This window comes from Talpa occidentalis, unplaced genomic scaffold (genome assembly GCF_014898055.3).
Source record: "Talpa occidentalis isolate TD23 unplaced genomic scaffold, MPIMG_talOcc4v2.1 talOcc4.9, whole genome shotgun sequence".
Classification (NCBI taxonomy): Eukaryota; Metazoa; Chordata; class Mammalia; order Eulipotyphla; family Talpidae; genus Talpa; species Talpa occidentalis.
The window spans coordinates 70534393-70556624 of record NW_023605305.1 but is presented as its reverse complement, the minus strand read 5'-3'; the positions used below and the strand labels follow the sequence as shown (position 1 = coordinate 70556624).

At 46.5% G+C, this 22232-nt stretch overlaps 1 protein-coding gene and 1 long non-coding RNA gene across 2 annotated transcripts in view; both read left to right on the top strand.

Annotated features, from left to right (window-relative positions):
* Positions 1–22232, top strand: part of COL23A1 (collagen type XXIII alpha 1 chain) — a 395499-nt gene that overhangs the window by 183124 nt on the left and 190143 nt on the right. The window lies entirely within an intron of this gene.
* Positions 15497–22117, top strand: LOC129145101 (uncharacterized). Its single transcript, XR_008550162.1, has 3 exons — positions 15497–16785; positions 19819–19908; positions 21619–22117. It is a non-coding gene; the product is annotated as an uncharacterized LOC129145101 (long non-coding RNA).

Here is a 22232-nt window from a genome sequence, read left to right as displayed (position 1 = left end):
CTTTAAATGTGGGGTTCTTTTTCTGCCTTGAACCAAAGTGGCACATGGTAAGTGTTTTCACACGGGCACCACTTCTGTGACTCTAATGAGTTTCAGGGAAACGCTGTAGGTGGGGTTGGGGTGCAGACATGCATACACGCTTCCTCCAATGAAGGACTCCAGGCCACACAGGCCCAAGTGAATCAGTGGCACAAACAAGATCCACTGGGACCACACAGATGCACAAGCTGCTTCAAATCTTTCAGGGCCCTGAAATGCCTGCCAACTAAAAGGAAACAGAGTGGCAGTCTGGGGTGCTGGAAACATCACTGGTCTGGGAATGGGGAAGGTTCTGTGTGATGGCAGGAGGCCACTTTGATGATGGCATGCCCTTCTCTGCTTGTAAAATGGGATAGATGTGTGTTTGGGAGGTGAGTGGGGGACCTGAATAAACCAGGTTTTCACAAACTGGGCACAACCCAGTTGTTCTAGAGATGTTCTAGAGATTAGAGGGTATGTGGAAGGTGAGGACAGGGATACTGGTTCCTTGTGCAGCATCCCAAGTGCTTCTACTCTGATGCTATTATAGACTGGGCCCCTGCAGCAAGCTTTCTATTTAAAGAGTACCTTCAGCTGCTTTAGACAAGGTTGTATCACCATGGAACCAGAAGATCTGTAAGGTTCCTTAGGCACCCCTTGATTCTGAGTCAACAAGAAGCAAGCTGTCGTTCCCCAGAGGTGGACTCTGACCCCCAGAGGGGAACACTACACCCGTCATACTGAATTCATAGAGGCTTCACTCTGGGAAATTGCTTTTGATATACTTAAGGGGTAGAAAGTTTCTCAAAAGAAGCTCCAGATAATTTAAATGATGGCATTTTAAGTCTTGCAGAGGGGAGGATGATCTTTAAAAATGTTCATGGCTAAATCTGCAAACCTGTATGTACAGACAAGTCAAAGGCAATTTTCTTCATGATTTACCAGCATGTAGGACCTTGCATTGCATTTTTGTACTTGAACTATACCTCTCCCTTTGTCCTGATCACGCATTTCTCACCTCCTGCTTTCATCACACATGGAGAGAATATAGGGGCAGGAATGACACAGGGCAGGTTGTCTGATCCGGCAGAACGGGTAAAGCAGGAGTGCTGGAGCCCTCAGGGGCTTTTGCAGGTCTTTTATTTAGATTTACCAGGCATATGGAAGGCAGGGGTGCTGGGGGGCCAGGAGGCTGGCAGTCCTCCCAGCCCCAGCAAATCTTCACTCTCTCTGGGCTCTCTCTGGCGTTCTCTCTGCTTCTCTTCTTCTCTCGGTTTCTGTTCATTCTCGGCTTCTGCTGGCATCCCCATGATGCCGCCCTTATAAACTTCATCTCTCAGCCCAGGTGTACCCACTTCAGGTGCCCACCATCAGGCTTGCATTCAGGACCACAGGGTTCCCTCATCTATCCTAATGGCGGGAGGACAGAAAAGCCTGATACTTTTACCTTACCCTACAGAGACCAAGTTCAGACTTTTCCCGTAACATTGGGGATCTTGACCAAGAAGAAAAGAAGGCAAGGGCCAGGTAGGTGCCTGACCATCTGCAGGACGTAGCATCTATTGGATGTGCCAGAAAGTCAGGCTGGTGGGTGGAGGGTGAAAGTCAAGGCCTTGGCCAATCAGATGGGGTTTCAGGGCAATGCAGCTGAGTCAGGGGCTGACTGATAGCCGCCTGCATGCTCATGCTTAGTTTGTGCCCAGATCCTTCTGCTAGGGGTGATTTCGGGTCCCTGTCGGATATTTTATGGGTTTCCTTCGCTGCTGGTGTCACATCAGGGTGGATGGGCTCCCATGATATGGGCAAATGGCACAGTGTTAAACCAAAAGATTAGCAGGCAGAGTTCGTGGAGGAGTCACATGCAGAATCTCCAGCCCTGTGTCACTGGTTAGAGGATCTTTGTCCAGCTCCTTTTATTGGTTTGTTTCAAAAGCATTTATTTATTTTATTTTTTTATTGAGATAAATTTGTTTCTAGCAATGTACCATTCCACCCAAACAAATGTCTAGACCACACCATGCCCACCACCAGAGGTCTATTTTCCACCCACCGCCATCCAGTCAACCCCTGCACCCTTCCCCTCACCCTGTACCCCCTTCCCCTCTGGTAACCACCACTCTATTGTGAGAATCTAAGGGTTTGTTTTTGTTCTATTTTGTTTGTTCATTTGTTCTGTTTATCTTCCTCATATGAGAGAAACCATACGATGTTTGTCTTTCTCTTTATTTCACTTAGCCTAGTCCTCTCCGTTCCACCCACATTGTCACAAATGGCAAGATTTGTGTGAAAAAAGATTATTTTTAATAGCTGTGTAGTATTCCATTGTGTATACAGAGCACATCTCCTTTACCCACTCATCTGGACTTTCAGGTTGTTTCTACCTCTTGACTATTGTGAATAGTGCTCCAGTGATGGTAGAGCTTCCTTTGTCTTTTTGAATGAGTGTTTTCATATTCTTTTGATAAATACCCAGAAATGCAATTGCTGGACCATAGGGTAGGTCCATTTTTTAATTTTTTGAGGAACCAGCATACTAGTTTCCACAGTGGCTGCACCAATTTTCATCCACACCAACAGTGCATGAGGATTTCCTTTTCTCCACATTCTTATCAGCATCTTAAAAGTCTTGTTTCTCTAAACCTGAGGAGCTATAGGACATCCTTCCTGCTCCACCCAGTAGAACCAAAAGGTAGGACTTTAAATTCCCTGCCAGGTCTTTGTCACTGTGATCTATGGTTAGGGCTGGGCTTCCTGGGGGAGCAAATTGTGTCCCCACATTAGGAGGCCCCTTCCTTTGGTTTAATGCTTTACTGTCACCTTCTTGCTTTCTTTATAGTTTTTGAACAGGGGCCCCACATTTTCATTTTGCACTGGGCCCACAAATTATGTAACCAGTCCTGTCTGGAATTTAGGTTTGAATTGCTAATGCATTAATTTTGTGTTGTATATCTTAACTCTCATGTATCTTAACATTTGTATTTAGTCTTACAATTCAGATTTACAGCAATTAATTGAACTTCTTAGGAGTTTGCTGCCACTCCTAACTGTAGGGGAATGTGGCTATCGCCACATTAAACAACTCTTTAAAAACCATGTGCACATTGTAGGGGAGGAAAACAGAAAACATAAGGGAAGGATGAGTTGTCAGAGCTTCACAGGCACACAGACCCTCCCTTCCATTGAGCAGACCCCATTATTGGATGACAGCTGGGCGCTAAATCTGGTGCTGACCACAGGGATACTGAGAGAAGCTCAGCATAACTCAGTCTAATGAGGGGGTCTTCAAACCTCATCCTGAAATAGGCAACTCACACATAAAAAATATACGTATATGGAAAGTGAATAGTTTCATGGAACAGTGTGCTTACCAGGTGCAGTGAATTCTATTTTTCTGTTCTATTTCTTTTTCTCTCTTTTTAAAAAAGATTTATTTATTTATGCATACAAGAGCTGGGGTACAGGCCAGAGGTGCGGGGGGGCAGTGAGAAGATTCACCAGAGACAGAGTGGGGAACAGAACAGGCAGACTGACCGAAGTACACAGCTGATAGGAGCAGCAGGCAAGTCAGGAGAGGTCTGCTACACCATGTGGGAAGCTCCCTGGCTGGCTGGGGATCGAGCTCATTCTGCAGAGGTTGCGGATAGTTTCATGGGTTGAGTCTTAACCCCTTGTGCCATCAGGTAGGCCCTCTCTTTTTTTTTTTTTTAATGCTGGTTACAGCGCACAAAGTTTATTTCTTTACCCATTAGCCTATTTTTAAAAGCCCTAAGCCCTGTTCTTTGAGGAGAGACTGATGTGCAACTTTAAAATAATATTTTGATATGTGATGTTAAGTAGAGGTGGTGCGGACTCCTCAGATGAAGTGTTATTTGCTAAATCTTTTTTTATTGAAAGCAAGACATTTATTTTAGAAGTGGGCTTTAAAAGAAGATGTTTTATGCATGTTACATGATGTACAATGCTTGCTTCTTACCACCAAAACCTTGTCCACAACTATTGGCCAACTTATTCAGAATGCAGATTTGAAGCAAAACTCTTCATTTTTGTTTTTTTTTAACAGCACATTTTTTTTATTTATTTTATTTAAAGATGTATTTATTTATACAAGAACCAGGGTACAGGCCAGATGCGCAGGAGGGTGAGAGGATTCACCAGAGATAGGGCAGGGAACAAAACAGGCAAAAGGACCGAAGTACACTGCTGAGGGGAGCATCAGGCGAGACAGGAGAGGTCTGCCGCGCCATGTGGGATTCTCACCGGCCAGTGGGGATTGAACCCACGCTGCAGAGGCTGCAGACAGCTTCACAGTATGGCACTCAACTGCCTGTGCCACCAGGGAGGCCCAACAATGCATTTTAGAAATTCTTGTACTTTGGAAAAGAGCTTAGCAGTTCCTCAAAATGTTAAATGTTGTTACCATGACCCAGCAATTCTACTCCTGTGTGTACACTGAAGAGAAATAAAAACACATCCACACAAAAAGATGTACACACATGTACATAATAACCAAAGTGTGGAGATACACACAAACATCTGTCGCTGATGATGAATAGATAAAATTTCGTATATCTGTCCACAAGGAATATTCCTCAGCAATTAGGAATGAAGTTCTCAGATGTGTTACAACATGAATTAACCTTTTTTTTTAACATTGCAAAGATTTTTTTAAACTAATTTTTAACTGAGATAATGTTAGGGTACCCCCATCAAGTATCGCACCCACCAACAACACACCCATATTCCACCACCATGGACCTTTGTGCTTCCTTTCCTCATTATTCTCAACACCACCTCCCTTCTACCCCCATCCTCCTTCCAGTCTCCTTCCATCCCTTTCACCCCCTCCCCTACTTGGTGCTTCAGTTCTGTAGTCCACTATTAAAGGTTTATTTTTCAGCTTATCTTTATCTGACTATTAAGTTAGTTATTTTGTATTCCACATATTAATGACACTGTCTGATATTTCTCTTTCTCCTGACATTTCACTCAGCATCCTTTCAAGCTCCATCCATATTGCCACGAATGGCATGATTTGCCTTTTTTTGATCACTGAGTAATATTCTATTGTGTATATATACTGCATCTTCTTGATCCACTCATCTGTTCTCAGGCATTTAAGTTGTTTCCATAGTTAAGCTATACAATAGTACTGAAATAAACATGGAAGTGCAAGTTTCCTTTCAAATTAGTGTTTTTAAACTTTTGCATGATGCCTAGGAGTGGGATTATTGAGTCAAATGCAGATCCATGTTGAATGTTTTGAGACTCCCTCCACACAGCTTTCCAGAAAGGCTGGACCAGTTTGCATTCCCACCGACAGTGTAGGAGGGCTCCCTGCTCTCCACATCCTTGCCAGCACTTGTTGTTTCTGGTCTTTTTTGATGTGGGCCACTGTCACAGGTGTGAGATGGTATCTCATTGTGGTCTTGATTTTCTTTTCTCTAATAATAAATGATTGTGAATATTATTTCATGTGCCTGCTGGCCATTTCAGTGTCTTCTTTGGAGAAGTCCCTGTTTAGTTCTTTTGCCCATTTTTGATTGTGTTATTTGTTTTGTTTTTGTAGAATTTTGTGAGTTCTTTGTAGATCTTTGATATCAGTCCTTTGTCAGATATATGGCATGCAAGTATTTTCTCCCATTCAGTAGGATGTCTTTTCATTTTAGTTATGGTTTCTTTTGCTGTGTAGAAGCTTTTTAGTTTGATGTAGTCCCAGCTGTTTATGTTCTCTTTTGTTTTCCTTGCTGTTGGGGATGAATCCCTAAAGGCATCACTAAAACTTATGTCATGAAATGTTTTATCTATGTTTTCTTCTATGTATTTTATGGTTTCAGGTTTTACACCCAAGTCTTTGATACATTTGAGTTGATTTTGGTGTATGGTGGTGGTCTAGTTTCATTATTTTGCATGCAGATGTCCACTTTTCCCAGCCCCATTTACTGAAGAGGCTATCCTTGTTCCAGTATATGTTTTTGGGCCATTTGTCATAGAAAAAGAGAAGATGGAGGTGACCTGGGAATGAATCTTGCATTTGGACCAAGACACTAGTGCAGAAGCCACTGACTCTTCATGGCTCCCATCTATCAAGGCCAGCTCAGCAGTCTGAGGGATGGTTTCCATATCCTTTGAGGGAAGTGGTTTCCAGCCCTGTTGCACATTTGAATCACCTGGCTGCATGGCTCCAGTATAATCAGTCTGGGGCACAGCCTGAACATGGAAGGGTGTAAAGACTCCAGGTAATCTCATTGTGTACCTGGGAAGAGAATCACTTGCTCCAAGAGTTTGATACGCTGTGGATGCCTGGGTCTCACCCTGAACTTTTGGTATAATTAGTAATGGGCAAGGTCTGACCAGGAGAACTTTTAAAATCTCCCCCAGGTGATTATAATATACAGGCAAGTTTGAAAGCCACCTCTCCGGGCAAATTATTTGTCCTAAGAGTCAATTCTGAGCAGATGCTTGCAGTGCCAGTGTAGGGTAAAGAAAATATCAGGCTTTTCTGCCCTTCCGCCATCAGGATAGATGATGGATCCTTGTCCTGAATGCATGCCTGATGGTGGGCATCTGGAATAGGGTGTGGGCATAGGTAGATGGGATTCAGCTGAGCTAAGACTGTGCTTTTAAGGGCGGCGTCACGGGGGGACGCCAGCAGCCCCAGCCAGCAGCAGCAGAACCTGAAGGAGAAGCCGACGCAGAAGCAGAGAACGCCAGATAGCCCAGATAGAGTAAAGACTTGCTGGGGGCTGGGAGGCCTGCCAGCCTCCCAGCCCCCCAGCCAGCACCCCTGCCTGCCATATGCCTGGTGAACCCCAATAAAAGACCTGCAAAACCACTGAGGACTCTGACTCCTCCTTTACCCGGTCTGCATGGGATCAGAAAACCTGCACTGTATCCAGTCCTGCCCTTACAGCCAGCATTTCCTCTGTGTGTTCTTGATTCTCTTGCCATTTCAGAAGTAGAGCAAGATACTATTTTTCCTTTCAAATGCACAGATCATTTTTCCAAAGCATTTCACAGAACATGTTGTTAAAAAATAAAACCATACTGCTGTGCACATGTTCTCTAAATCCATCTGGTTTACATAAAGTATTTACAAATACGAATCCAGAAGGAATTTAAAGATATTCGTGGGTAAAGAACCAGCATTTAGCTGTACGTTGCCGACTCTGTGGTCTCCACAGCGCATGTATGCATAAACACAGGCCAGAAACCCATGATGAACTGAATACCTATAGGTAAAACAGTTTGTTTCACCAGGACCCAAGATCATCCTGGAAAGCTCATTTATACATGCTTTTCCTGCCCAGATATTTTCAGATGGTAAATTCAATAAACAAAATGATGTCTTGTACCTTTTTGTTCTTCCAGGTGTTTAGCATTTGTACATTCCTGCCTATGAAACCAAGTATCTTTTAACTCTTATAGCAGTTACTTGAGGAGGCCAGGGCTGGCTTTATTTTTTAAAATTAGACTATTTTACCAAGTGACCTTGTGTATTAAGTTCTCTAGGTACTTGCACTTAATGCTTTAATCCTTTGGTGTGGACCAGAGCACAGGGGCTTGGGGTGGAGACAGGTGCCACACCAGAGCTTCATTGTTGCTTGTCTTTGGTCCTGGTCTTTCTTCAGGGGACTACGACACGTTGGCTGAGAATTTTCATGACCTGAGTCTTGGGGATCAACTTCAAGTTTATTAACTTCAGTCACCAGGGACCTCTGAGCCCATAACAGGGACTTAGTCCAGGTCTCTCAGGCATGAACAGCCCAGGTGCTTAGCTTCCCCCAGAGCTCCTTGCTGGATCCAATCCCCCAGCACCCCCAGAAATGGATCAGCCTCTTGATTTCTGCATCTTGGCTGATAAAAATGATTGCGGAGCTAGTACTGGAGCTGATGGTGATACAGGGCTGGCCTTGGGGTGGGAGGTAGTAGGAAGCATGGAGCCATGGCTGAGGGGACCCAGATGGGTCAGTGAATTCAGAGCAGGACCAGGGACATAGGTTCAGAGATAGGATTCATCCATGGGCAGGGCAGCAGGAGACAGGTCACAGATCACACCGGCATGCAGAGGCTGGGGCCCAACTGCATCCCCACTATTGTACATTGAAGCAGGGATCAGGAGTCCCAACCTTGCCCCACCACATATCCATTCATGCACTAGAAAACATCAAGCCTGAGCCTCGTGCTGTGTAAGGATCTGTAGAAGTGGGCAGATCTTGGGGCCCACCTGTTCTGGAACTCTGCTCAGATCCTGCCTATATCACCTGCCCAGGTAGAGCATAAAGGAGTATTAACATGAATATTAACATGAGTATTAACAATGTAATATGAGTATTAACAATGTTAATATTGACATTGTTAATGCTCGTTAATACTTCTGCAACATAATACTCATGTTAATACTCCTGCAAGGTAGAGCATAAAGGTCCGGAGGATGATTCTACCCAGGTACCTTGCTCTCATCCCACCAGGAATGAGATGAAGAGGCGGGATTGTACTCCCTTGAAGTGGAGGGCAGGGGCATAAGAACTTGGAGACAGCCTAGGTTCAACGTAAATGATCTGAGGGAGGGAGACGAGGAGGCAAGACGCTGAAAGTCTGTCAGCTGTGCAGGCCAGGCAGACCTGGCTCCACCACCTACCACTTTGCAATTTGGACTGATAGACAGAACCTCTCTGACCCTTAGAGTCTTCCTTCACAAGATAGGGGTATCACCCCTCAAAGACTGAGTGCAGCCTTGGAACTTGGCACAATTTCTACACAGGTAAGCATTTAATGTTAGCCATGGGTTCTGTGCCAGACAGGTGGGCTGTGGAATGAATACAGTTCATTTTTTGTGCCCCCGCCCCTTTGCTCAATGAGGACCAAATCACAGGCCTTATAATGCCACCACAGGAGAAGCAGTCACTTTTCCTTTGTTCTGAGGCATCCCTGGTGAGTCCTTGATTATGGTATATTTTGGGAAAAGCAAATAGGGCATTGCCAGGTGGTTTTGCCCCTGTAAGGTGTTCTGTGCTTCTTTCTGTGAAATACAGCCTCGCCACCCACCCCTTCACTCCACCCCTGCTCCTCCTGCCCTTCCCACCTCTGTCACTGCAACTGGGATTCAGAGTTGGGATTCAGAGTCCCCTTCCTACGATGGTGTTTGGGGCCCTTGGCTGCCTCATCCCAGTTCTGCTGAACTGAGAGTTGAAAGAAACCCCAAAATGCCTGCCTTTATGGGGCTTTCCTTGTGCCCTCTCCCTTTTCACTCATGCTGACCTTTCAAAGGGCCCAGCCCTGCCCTGAGCCCAGGTGCATCCTCTGAGACCCTGGTGAAGTCAGCCCTGGGTGCCGGGCAGAATGAAGCAGGCTGTGTGTGCCGCCATGCCGCCTGGCATGTTTTGTTTAGCTGTTCACAATGGCCTGCTGAAGGGCTGCCTCCCTTGCTGGCCTGTGACCACATGGGGCAACCATCATATACAGTTGTTAGCCAGCCAACAATGGAAGAATGGCACTCAGCACCATCCACTCTCACCAGGTGGCAGGCGTGCTAGGTGAGTCTTCTACACAGTTGATCTGTTGCTCAGGGTCTTTTCTCAGTGGCAGGGCCAGGAAGTTGGAGGGGGCTGAAGGAGCTTCCCCCAGGAGCACCTCCAAAACATGCCATCTAATAAAAACAATGCCTGCTATGCACCCGTGTCTTGAAAAGCAACTTCTCCCCTCACTCCCTTCCCCTGTACTTTCTCTGCCCAAGGAAGCCTCAGAGATGGATATTGTTAATACTCAGTTTTACAGATGAGAACAGTGAGTCTGAGATAGTTGAAATAAACCCAGTGTCAGCTGCCATAAGCCCAGGATCTGAATTCCCAGGCCTCCCTTTATGCACAGCTCTGGACTTGGCACCCAGCTTAGTTTTGCCAACTCAGGGTTAATCTTGGGACCCCTGAATCAACCCACATAAAGTTGCACTGAGAACAGACCTCCCTGGAGACAGCCTGTTCCCTGGGCTCCATGTCTGCAAATGACAAAGTCAGAATGAACTTTGGCAAAGGAGATAATTTAGCTTAGAGTTCTCACCTTCACTGGGCTCACCCCTTCCCGCCTCATCTGGTGATCAAAAGAGAGGAGAAAAAATATAATACACACATCCCCCAGGGGTTCAGGGCTACAAGATCTAGTTCCAAAAACAGAAAGGTTACTTTATTAGCTGTCACAGAAATTTCGCTGTGACCCTGAAGTAATTTCCCCAGAGGCAGGCAAATTGCCAGGAGCCAGGAATAGACGAAAAAAAGATTATTGCTTACACCGCTGGGCAAACAGCCTTCAGAATCAAGCAAGCTGCCCTGGATTGGTACCCCCTCCCTAGATGGCAGAGGCTCCTGAGAAACTCGGGGTCCTCCGGCAGCTAGGGTCAGTGCTGGGGTGCTCTGCATGTGTCATGCCAGCCAAAGGGGATCCACTGTAGTTCAGAGGGGAATAGCTGCCTTTTAGAAAAGGCCAGAAGTTTTGAAATCAGACTGGCTGTGAATCTCACCTCTGCTAAGTTCCAACCCTGTGGCCTCAAGAAAAATGTCCCCTCCTAACCCATCTCCCAGGCCTCAGATTCCTCAGCTGTGAAATGGACCTGTGGATAAGGCACTAGGCTTCTGGGACACAGTTAGTGTCCGTTCAGAGGCCCCTGGCCCCAATTGCCCACGTGAGGTCCAAGGTGAAGTCTCTAGGCAGGGCCCCAGGGAGCTGCCCCCTCACAGGAGACTTGTTTCTGGCTAAGGTTCAGCCTGAGTGGTGCTGGCTAAGCCCTATGTCTGGGCTGAGCAGCCTCTGCTGCCATCTTGTCTTTGATCATCACCCACTTTACAGATAATGAGTGAGGTTCAGAGGTGGGAGTCCCTACCAATCATGCAGCCACCTTGGGGCAGAACTCAACCTCTGGAATCCAAGCATAGGCATTGCCCCCTACCCACTATACTCTGGGGGGTCTGTGTTAGTGGGATCAGGTGTGGAGATGGCATTTGTACTGGATAGGGGAAACATTGGACCAGGGAGCATGCGACAAGGAAGCTAAAGATCAGGAAAGCGTGTGGCCCACAACTTTCCTGTATTATGACAAATACCATGGGTATTGGTCTATAACCTTGATTATGCTACTTACCCTGTATAAGCCTTGATTTCCCCATTGTAAAGCAGAGATGATAATAGCACCTACCTCCAGGGGTTGTTGGGAGAGTATATTAGTCTGTTGAGGCTGCACAGCAAAGTACCACAGACTGGGTGACTTAAACAGCAGAAATTTATTTCTTCACAGTTCTGGAGGCTCGAAATTCAGGATCAAGACTGACTCAGCAGATTTGGTTTCTTCTGAGACTTCTCTCCATGGCCCATAGTCAGCCACCTTCCCCCTATGTCCTCACATGGTCTTCTCTCTGTGCCTGTCTGTGTCCTGATTCCTCTTAGAAGGATACCAATTAGGGGATAAGGGCCCAATCTAAAGACTTATTTTTATAGTTATCTCTTAAAAGACCTTATCTCTAAATACAGTCACATTCTGAGGTACTGGGAGTTAGGACTTAAACATATGAATGTTGTGAGACACAGTTCAGTCCATAACAGAGGGCTAAATGAATGAGAGTGTTGCATAATAAAAAGTAAATATTTGGTCCCTGGTTTCTGATGCAGAACTCCTAAAAACCTTGAAATTTCCAAAGTGTCTTTCAAGGTAGTTGTGGGCTTGTTGCTGGAAAGAGTGATCCTGATTACAGATCAAGATTTTCTTCTCCCCACCACCACTTCCAGGGAGTGGACAATGGCTGGAGAGTGAGTATAACCACCAGTCACCAATGATTTAATCAACTTTACCTAGTAATGGAACTCCATAAAGACCCTAGACTGTTAGGTTCAGAGAGTTTCCAGGTTGGTGAACACATCCACATATAGGGTGAATGTCCCCAATTCCACAGGGACTGGAGCATTTGGGACCATTCTGAATTTGATACTCTGTGCCTCTTCATCTGTCTGTTCATCCGTATCCTTTATAATAAACCAGTAAATATAAGTGATTTTCTGCATTTGTGAGCCATTCTAGCAAATCATTGAACCTGATGATTATAGAAGCTCCTGATTCATGGTCACTTGTGACCAGTGTCTGAAATGGGGACAGTCTTGTAGGACTGAGCCTTTAAATCTGTGGGGTCTGTGCTAACTCAGACAGTTAGTATCAGCTGAGTTGAGTTGAGCTGAATGGCACCCAATTGATGGAGAATCAGAGAAGTGGGGTGGGAAATTAAGCTACCTTTTTGGTGTCAGGAAGAAACAAAATCTCTTAGGGAGTAAAAAAACCCAGTGAACTTGAGCTTTGATGGTCTCAGAAGCCCTAGGGAGGAGGGTCATAATGGTCCTTAGGATTTAAGTAGACAGAGTTGGCTGAGCTTTGACTTGGCTGATGATTGGGCACTAGTGACTAGAGCTTGGACGACAGGGCAGCCCATCAGCTGAAATGAAAGTCTGCTCTGTGCATTGGCAGAGCAGAAGGGAAGCCTAGCACACACTCAGGCTGTGACCGTGCTGGTGGTGCCTAGGCTTTCATTGCCTCCTGCCCTCAGGACACTGGTTCAGAGTTTCTTCACTTGCCTTTGCTCTTCTTTCTTCCACTTCTGCCCAGGATTCTCTCCCCGCTTGCTGACACAAATCTTTTTAGTGGGAGAGTGATAGGCATCCTGGGTACAGACCTACTGTCCAGCTCTGGGTGCTCGGAGTATGAGGGAATGGCTGCTTCTTTCCCGGTCTACTCCGTGTCACAGGGCCACTGAAACTGTAGGCTGTGGGGTCTCCTGACTTCCTGTTGGTTCAACCAGTGGGAGCCCAGGAGGAAGATCAGAAGGTCAGAGGGAGAGAACCCAGGGTGCTTCCCCTCCCCTCTCTGCCATGGCCACAATGTCCTGCGTTTGTTGGTGGCCCAGTCCCTATACTCCAGTAACAGACTCCTTTTGTTTGTCACTCCAGCCTAGCTAGCTTCCTACTGTTGCTAAACTTTGGGTAATAGTCATGCATTTCTTAATTACAAGGGTACATTCTAAGAAATGTGCTATTAGGCCATTTCATCATTGTGTGAATATCATAGAGTGTGATCACACAAACCTCAGTGATCTTGCCTCCTACACACCTGGGCTGTGTGTGAAGCCTGTGGGGACCACCATCCTATACCCGGCCCATTGTTGACTAAAACCTCATTAATTGACATGTTTGTATCTAAATGTCCTCTGGTTTTTCAACAACCTCCAACATCTGGCTAACAAACTCTGTTGTAAATACCTGAAATGGTTTTTCTTTTCTTAGTCATGTCCTTCATAACTAAAGACAAAGTGTTTTTTCTGAAGTCTTCAAAATAAAAGGAACATGCTCTAGAACTTGCTTTGAAAGGCTCTACAGTGATTAATGGCAGCCAGAGTCCTAAAACACTTAAAGCAATGCCAGTTCTTTATCCTATATCTTAAAATCATGTTGAAAAAGTTGCTTTGTCAGCAGGACTTTCAACTTCTTAAATTTCTTTTTTTTTAAACAGGTATTTTTCCTTTTATTATTGATTTAATTATTTATACGTACAAGAGCTGGGGTACAGGCCAGAGGTGTGGGGGATAAGAGGATTCACCAGAGACAGAGTGGGGGGCAGAAGAGACAGATGGACTGAAATGCACTGCTGAGGGGAGCAATGGGCGAGACAGGTTTGCTTTGCCATGTGGGTAGCTCCCTGACCGGGGATCGAACTCGTGCTGCAGAGGCCACAGATAGCTTCACAGTGCTGTGCTTAACCCCTTGCACCACCAGGAAGGCCAACTTCTTAAATTTGCAATCAGAATTTAGCATGGATTTGTTTCCCACCATAGCAAGCTTTGGTAAAAGATGTTTCTCCCCAGCTTTGCGTACTAAACTGAAATAATCACAGATAACGCTGAGACAAACCAGAAATGGAGTCTTCCCTACTTTGTTCTCCCTTCGGGGGCTGGCGTCATCTCTCTTTCTTTGGAGATGCCTGTTCTTCTATTCAGGGGCTCTCCCAGCTCCCTCCAACCCTCACATAGATCATCTTTCAAGGTGCCCCACCCACAAGTCTGACTGGACCATTTTTCAATCCTGTAGCTGATTGAACCATTTAGCACATATCAGCTCATAGCTTGCTCCTGACTGGTCCATTCCACAATCCAGGAAGTACGCTGTTACATAAAAGGTCTCCGAGGATGTAAGGGCAGGACAGGCCACTGAGCAGGTTTTCTGATCTACCAGACCGGGTAAAGGAGGAGTCCTGGAACCCTCAGAGGCTTTTGCAGGCTTTTATTAGATTTACTAGTACACAGCAGGCAGGGGTGCTGGGAGGCCGGAGGCTGGCAGGCCTCCCAGCCCCTAGTAAGTCTTCACTCTGGGCTCTATGGCCTTCTCTCATGTTCTCTCTACTTCTGCTTCACGGCTCTGCTTCTCTCTTAGCTTCTCTGCTCCTCCTGGCATCCCCGTGATGCTGCCCTAAAAGCCCTGTCTTAGCCCCAGTGAATCCCATCTACATAGGCCCACGCCCTACTCCAGGTGCCCTCCATCAGGCATGCATTCGGGACCACAGGGTTCCGTCATCTATCCTAATGGTGGGAGGGCAGAAAAGCCTGATACTTTTTACCTTACCCTACAGAGGAGCAACTGCCACAACTGACTTGTAGTGGAGCAGCAGGTTGAAAATATCACTGCTCCTGTGGCTCCTACCACTAAGGCAGCTGGGTTCCCGTAACAACTACAGTGATTTGTCACAAACTTGCATGCTTAAAGCAACGTACATTCTCTTAAAGTTTTGGAGGCCAGAAGGCAGAATGAGCCTTAGGAGGGTTAAAAAGCAAGGTACCAGAAGGGCTAATTCCTTCTGGAGACTGTAGGGGAAATTCATTCCTTACCTTTTCCAGTTTCTAGGGCTGGTGGCCTTTGGCTTGTAGCCCCATCACTCCATTCTCAGCTTCTGTAGCCACAAGGCCTTTTCCTCTTCTGTGTCTCTGTAATGGCAGGAATGGACATGGTGCAGGTTTTCTGATCCCATGCAGACCGAGTAAAGGAGGAGTCAGAGTCCTCAGTGGTTTTTTGCAGGTCTTTTATTGGGGTTCACCAGGCATATGGCAGGCAGGGGTGCTGGGCCTCCAAGCCCCCAGCAGGTCTTCACTCTATGGGCTCTCCGGCCTTCTCTCAGCTTCTCTTTTGGCTTCTTCTCGGCTTCTATTCGTTCTTGGCTTCTGCTGCTGCTGCTGGCGTCCCTGTGACGCCACCCTTAAAAGCCCAGTCTCGGCCCAGGTGAATCCCATCTACCTATGCCCACACCCTACTCCACGTGCCCGCCATCAGGCATGCATTCAGGACCGCAAGGATCCATCATCTATCCTGAATGTGGGAGGGCAGAAAAGCCTGACATTTTTCCTTACCCTGCAATCTCTCTTCTCCCTCTTATAAGGATGTTTGTGATTATATAGGGCTTACTTAGAGAACCCAAGATCACCTCCCATCTCAAGATCTGTAATTTAATTACATCGAAGCAATCCCTTTTTACTATATAAGGTGTCATTCACAGGTTCTGGAGATGAGGACATGAATATCCTGGATCTATCCTGGGGCTACTATTCAGCCAACCATAGTATCTTTTGCAACTCCGTCTTGGTAGCTGTAATCTTTTTCTGTGCAAGTAGATTTCTGCCCCCAGGAGAGATTCTTCAAAGCCAACTCTGACCAAGACATACCCCGCATATAACTCTAGGGTGGTTCCTGGGATTTAAAGACCCAAGTCCAGCTCCCATTCTGCAGTCGGTGGCACTGGCCTCTGGGTTCCCTTCTCACAGCTCTTCCACTGCCATCCAGCACCCTCAGCTCACCCCCTTGTCATTCCCTTAAGTAATGTTTCACTCACCTGCTGTGTCTGTGCTCATTCTGGACCTGCTGTCCAGGTCCAGGTCACTTTCTCTGATGGCCCAGTCTCCTGCAGCTTGCTGCTCATGTCTCCAGCATTAACAGATATATGAGTTGTTGCTGCCTGACTCCCTGGGTAGGAACCTACTCACTCCTCTCTGTACTCACCTGCCTGGCTGACACAACCCCGATGTGCATGAATGTGAGTAAAGATTAACAGCCTGTATCTCAGGGCCAGGTATAGAGCAGGTTCTTGGAAAATGTGAATAGTGTTCTCTTTTTACTATAATGCCCTGTTTCCTGAGTTGCCATTTAAAGGAACTATGTAGTACTGTTGGTTTCCTTTCTCAACTTTCTGCCTGAAAATTGGGAATAAATCCCAGTATTCTCTGCACACCCACGCATGGGTACACAAAAACACATAGACCTTTCCCTTGGGCAGACAAGCCAGGGGTCTGACAGCGCATAGGAGTAGATAAAGTCACCTTCCATAAAAACAAGACTACCTTTCCTTCCCTTTATTTCCTGGTCCCATTTTGTCCTTCCCAAGGGACTATGAGCCTCAGGGATGGAATTGTGCAACCAGTGCTGCTCCCATTCTTGGGAGATCGGAACTCTGGAATTCTTAGCAAGAAGTGGCAGAATTCCAGTGGGCAGAGGCCCTGGAACTTGAGGCGCTGGTGAGGTCACATGTGTGTCTTTGTCATCCACTTGCATAGACAAAATTCCTCACTGGGTGTGATCCCCCACCCCCACCCCAGTGGGAGGAAAATTAAGACACCAGCTCTCAGGAGAGAGGAGATGAATGTACAGTCGAGATAATGCAGTATACTTTGGATTAAGACCCAACATTCAGGCTGAAGCTCTGTAAGTGACAGTATTGCCCATCAGTCTTACAATTCAGCATCATGGCAAATAATTGCTTGCATGTCTTTTGCCTGAACTAAGGAGAGGGAGCACCTGGCTGACCTCCCTGGCCGACCATCACACACAGGGCCTGCTAGGGACAACTGACTCAAAAGCCTGTTGGACAAAGAGAATAGAAGGGCAGCCCACAGAGGAAAGGGCACAGTCTCAACCTGAGCTCTAGTTGTGCCTGGGATGGAAAAGAGGGTGGTGGGGTTAGATCCAGGGGAGACACAGACATTTGGACACACTGCCTATGGCCACAGGGAGCCATGGGAAGTGCAGCAGGGAAGGAAGAACACAATCAGAGCCATGTGTTCAGAAGACCCTTCTGGCACCAGTGTGGAAATGAGCGTGGGGAGGCTTTGCAGAGCCCATGCAGCCCCACCAGGAGGAGGGGTTAGACTATAACTGTGGGGCACCCCTTGCATGCTTGCCCCATGGTCCTGTATTACCATGAAGTTCAGGTCCAGGGAATGGAGCCATTTTCTTCAGAAGAAAGTAGAGGAGAGGTGCTAGACTTTAGGGCGTCACAGGGGAGAGCTGTGTTTGGTGGCAGAAGTAATGGGCTTGGGGCAGGCAGGCCTGATGAGCCCCAGCTCTGCCCTTGGGTTCCTGGGGTGAGTCATTGCACCTTCTGAGGTCCACAGCCCCTACCTGTGGAATGGGGATGATTCCCACCTCCCAAGCCTGAGAGAGGAAGCTCAGCACAGGGCTCATGTTCCTCCACATTGACTGCCCCTTCTCCCCTTCTTCCCTCTGGCACCCAGCCTAGAGAACAAGCTTATGGGCCTCTGCCAAACAGACAAGAAGGATGCTGGGCCTGTAAAATACTGGAGCAAGGTGGGGTCTCAGGTGCTCACTTGGCATCCCCACCTCTACGCTGACACTGGGAACCCCTGGGTGTGGGAAGAGGGGTTTCTGGGTGGTCGCACAGAAGTAGCAGCAGCCACTCTACCTCCACTGGAACATCTGAGGCCTGGAGCTGAAGGGCTGGTACCTCTTTTTCCACAGTCCCCATCTGGGCAACGGAAAGATTAAGGTTTGGATGCTGGACACACTTTAAGAACAAAATGTGGTGCTGAAATAAATTTTGCCATGGTCTAAGAGAGTGACAGTGTCCTGGAGGAGCAGGAGACATCCTGTCCCCAGCCCATTCCCAACTCACAATCTGGACACTGACATAATGAGGTCAGGAGAACTGGCTGCTGTCCTGTTCAGGGCTGAAAAGGCCTGCATGCTGGACAGATGCTGCCAGTCAGCAGGCAGGGTGGTGGTGCCCTGCGGCAGCTCCTAAATACAGAGCCAGGCCACCTGGGCAGCATGTCCAGAACATTCACTCAGTCCTCTTCACAAAGAGTTCTGAGGATTAGAATGAGACAGAGGCCCCAGAGGCTGGCCCTGGTTCACTGCCAGAGTGGCTGGACATCGGCAGCCCCACACTGAGCTTGGCCTGCACGAGTTCAGCCTCTGGAAGGGTGAAGCCACTTGTCCCTCCTGAGAAACAGTTTGTATTCTCCGGTTTCTGTTCAAAAACTATTGAAGTTTGTGTTCAACTTTGTAGTTCTGGAAAAGTAACAAGAAACATGTAAGCTTATAGGGCTCATCCTTGGCCCCACAGTGTCTGACTGGTTGGTACTTTTAAAAAGAAAAGCATCTTGAATATTTTTTGTATGCAAGATGACTTCTCCTTATTTCCTTCTTCTGTTTAAGAAGCAGAAGAGTTTACTCAGGGGCCCCTCAGCAACTGGCAGGAGTAGCCAGCCTCAGAAGCTGCCCGGGCACCTTCCTGGTTGGAGGGGTACAGATGCCTCCCTCCCAGGAAATGTCTCAAGGTGCCAGCAGAAGGTTTGCTCGCCCCAGGCAGCACTGTAGTGTCCATCTGGGACTTACTCCTTTACCCTGCTGGCTAAGATCTGGGACAATGCAATAGAACCAGGCTTATGATGCCCCTTCATGGCTGGAAAGACTGGAAAGAATGGAGAGAAGGGCTTAGACACAAAACCAAAGGGGCATCCTGAAACTTGAGTTAAGGCTGTGGGGTCTTGGAGGGTGACACACAGCACCTGCCCTGCCCACGTCTCCTAGAGGACCCTCATGCCCACCCGATGGAGAGACATAGGCAATGCTGGTCAAATCCTGCGCCTGCCACTGGCCATAGCCATCATTCCTGTTGCTGCCTGGAGGGGCTGGACTGGGGGTGGGGAGGTGCCCCTGGGTGGAGGTAGAAAACAGTTGACAGTAAACTTGTGGTCAGGGCCAAGGTAGAGAAACAGGCAGGGGCAGAGTAGGGTCTCCCTGTAATTCTTAGGATACTTGGAGGGTTTTAACATGAGATCTAATTGACATAAAATAGTATGTTCACTTCAGTTTGACAGTGTAAATGATTCCATATTTTAATATATTGTGATCACCACAATAAGGCATAGTTAATATCCATTACCTCACATCATAACAGTTTTTTTTCTTGTGAGAATTTTTTTTTAATTCTTAAAAAATTTATTTTTTTTTATTTATACAAGAGCTGGGAGGGCAAGAGGACTCACCATAGACAGAGTGGGGAACAGAACAGGCAGATTGATTGAAATACACTGGTGAGGGGAGCCGTGGGCGAGACAGGAGAGGTCTGCCACGCCATGTGGGTATCTCCCTGGCCAGCCGGGAATCAAATCCATACTGCAGAGGTTGCAGACATCTTCACAGTGCTGCGTTCAACCCACCACACCACTGGGGAGGCCCTCTTGTGAGAATTTTTAAGATCTTCTCTCAGTAGTGGGGCCCCGAAGGGTGACACCCAGACACGATGACTGTAGTCATCAGGCTGCACATACACTCCACAGAACTTACTCATTTTATATCTGAAAGTTTATATCTTTTGAATCCCTTCACCATTTCCCCCACTTCCCACCTCTGGAAACCACAAATCTATTCTCTGTTTTTGAGTTTACTGAGGGGAGGGGATGTTAATTACCTTTGTTTTGTTTTGTTTTCTAGATTCCACATAAGTGAGACTATGCGGTACTTGTCTTTCTCAGTCTGGCTTATTTGAATTAGTGCAATGGCCCATCTGTGCTGTCACAAATGGTGGGATTTCCTTTTTTTGTATATAAGTTATATTCCACTCTGTGTATACTCTGTGTGTGCACAAATATATATGGCATATTTTGTTTACTCTTTTATTGATGGACACTTGGGTTGCTTTCATATTTTGGTTGTTGTAAATAAATGCTGCAGTGAACATGGGGGGGTGCATTTATCTTTTTGAGTTAAGTGTTTTTTATTTTCTTTGGGCAAATACCCAAAGCAGAAGTTGAACTGCTGGACTATATGGTAGTCTTATTGTTCATATTTGAGGAATCTCCATACTGTTTTCCACAGCAACTGCACCAATTTACACTCCTGTCAACAGTGAATAAAAGTTTCCTTTTCTCCACATCCTCACCAACACGTTATTTCTTGCTTTTTGATAGAAGCCATTCTCACAGGTATGAGGCAATATCTTATTGTGGGTTTGATTTGCATTTCCCTGAAAATTAATGATGTTCAACACCTCTTCATATATCTGCTATACATCATGTCTTCTTTGGAAAAATATCTGATTAGATCCTCTGCCCATTTTTAGTCAGATTTTTTTTAATAGTATCAATTCTTTATATATTTTGGACGTTAACTCCTTATCAGATATGTAATTTGGAAATATTTTCTCCTGTAGGATACATGTTGACTAAGTAGTTGAAGTTGATGCCAGAATAGGAACTTGGCAGAATCAAGAAACAGACATTTCTATTATAGCACCTTTTACATATGGCAGATCACTTATATAGACTAGAAGTAGAAAAAGCAGAAAGCTTCTGTTTGAGTAACCTGAATTTCAGTCTCAGCTCTGCTAATTTTATGTCTGTTAAACCTCAGGCAATTTACTTATTCTCTCTGAACTTTAGTTTTCAAATCTATAAAATGGGGGGAATAGTCACCTTGCGTGCTTGGTCTCCGGGTGAAAAGAAAAAGATGAAGATCTTTGCACCCATGAACAGATATGTCATGTTTGGAATTTAGGAAATGATAGCCATTAGCATCATTAGTACCTGGAAGGAAGACAGCTCCAGGATATCTGGAGACCTGCTTGGCTCAGCCTTTGCCTGAAACACATACATTATGTGGCCCACTCATAATTAATTATCTTTAATCAGGTAAAATTCGATTAAAATATGAGTTTCTGACTTTAATCTAAAAATCAAGAGCTCCGGAATTTCTAGATCCACATCTGCAAGTGGCAGTGACTGGAGCAGGGCTTCTCTTCCCCTTTATCAGGACTCTCTTTCCTCTCTTGTCACAGTCTCCACCACTCCCTGTTGCATAATGCCAGTCAGCCTTGCTCACTTAAGGAATTTGTTGCGATTGATTGACAGGTTTTGCAATAACTCACTCTCCCCCCTTACTGAGTCCATTCCTCCTAAATTCTAGGTCAAAGGCCCTTACCATGGACTCCTTGTGACTGGTTCTGATGGAGGCACTACCTATCTCTCCAGTCCTGGGGTCATGAGGAAAGGGCCCTTGATTGAACTCATAAGGTCTGAATTCAGTTCTGGCATCATCTGCTGTCTCACTTGATGAAAGTCATTAACCCCAGCCCTTAGTCTCTTCACCTAAAAAATGGACTTGCTGATATGGCTCTGGGAGGCAGGTAGAGCAAACAAATGATTTCCAAAAAATGCAGGTGCTGTTTCCTCTGCCAAGTGACCTCTTGTCACTGGTACAACAGGACTCACTTTGCGACTTTGGCTCTGATTCCAGGGCAAACTCCAGAGGAAACATGGTAGAAGTGAGCATGCAAGAAGAGTCTGGGACAGGCTTATCTGCGTGGTTACTGATATAACGCTGTAAGACCTATGAGTTGTCCTACCCAGTGTGCAGGCAAGAGTGACAATGTAAATGGTGAGTGCAGTTTGTGGGGTCTGCCCCACTGTCCCTCATGGAAAGCTCTGTTTAAGGAGTCAAAAGTTACCTTGCCCACTATGTGGATTATTAGTGCAGATCCTCCAGATTTTGTAATAAGCAAAGTTTTCTCCCTGGAGTTCCAAGGCAGGACCAGAGGCCAGAGTGGGTCTCCTGTTTGGTGCCATGCACATGAGGTAGTGACAGATCCAGGGTACCTGGTGCTGCCGCTTCATGACATGGATGATCCTGGCAGGCAGGCAGGCTGCAGGTCATCACCATCCCTTGCAGAAGTGACCTAGCACTGGGATGAGACAGCTCAGGTGGACCCAGAGAACTTGGCTGAGGAGCTATGGAAAGAAAGAGGATGTGTCCAGGGGGTCTCAAGTCCTAGGGACCAGGCTGGCTAGTAGCTGTGTCCTCAACTGTCCATCCCACCAAAGCCCAGAGGTGGCTTACACTGTGGATGCAGC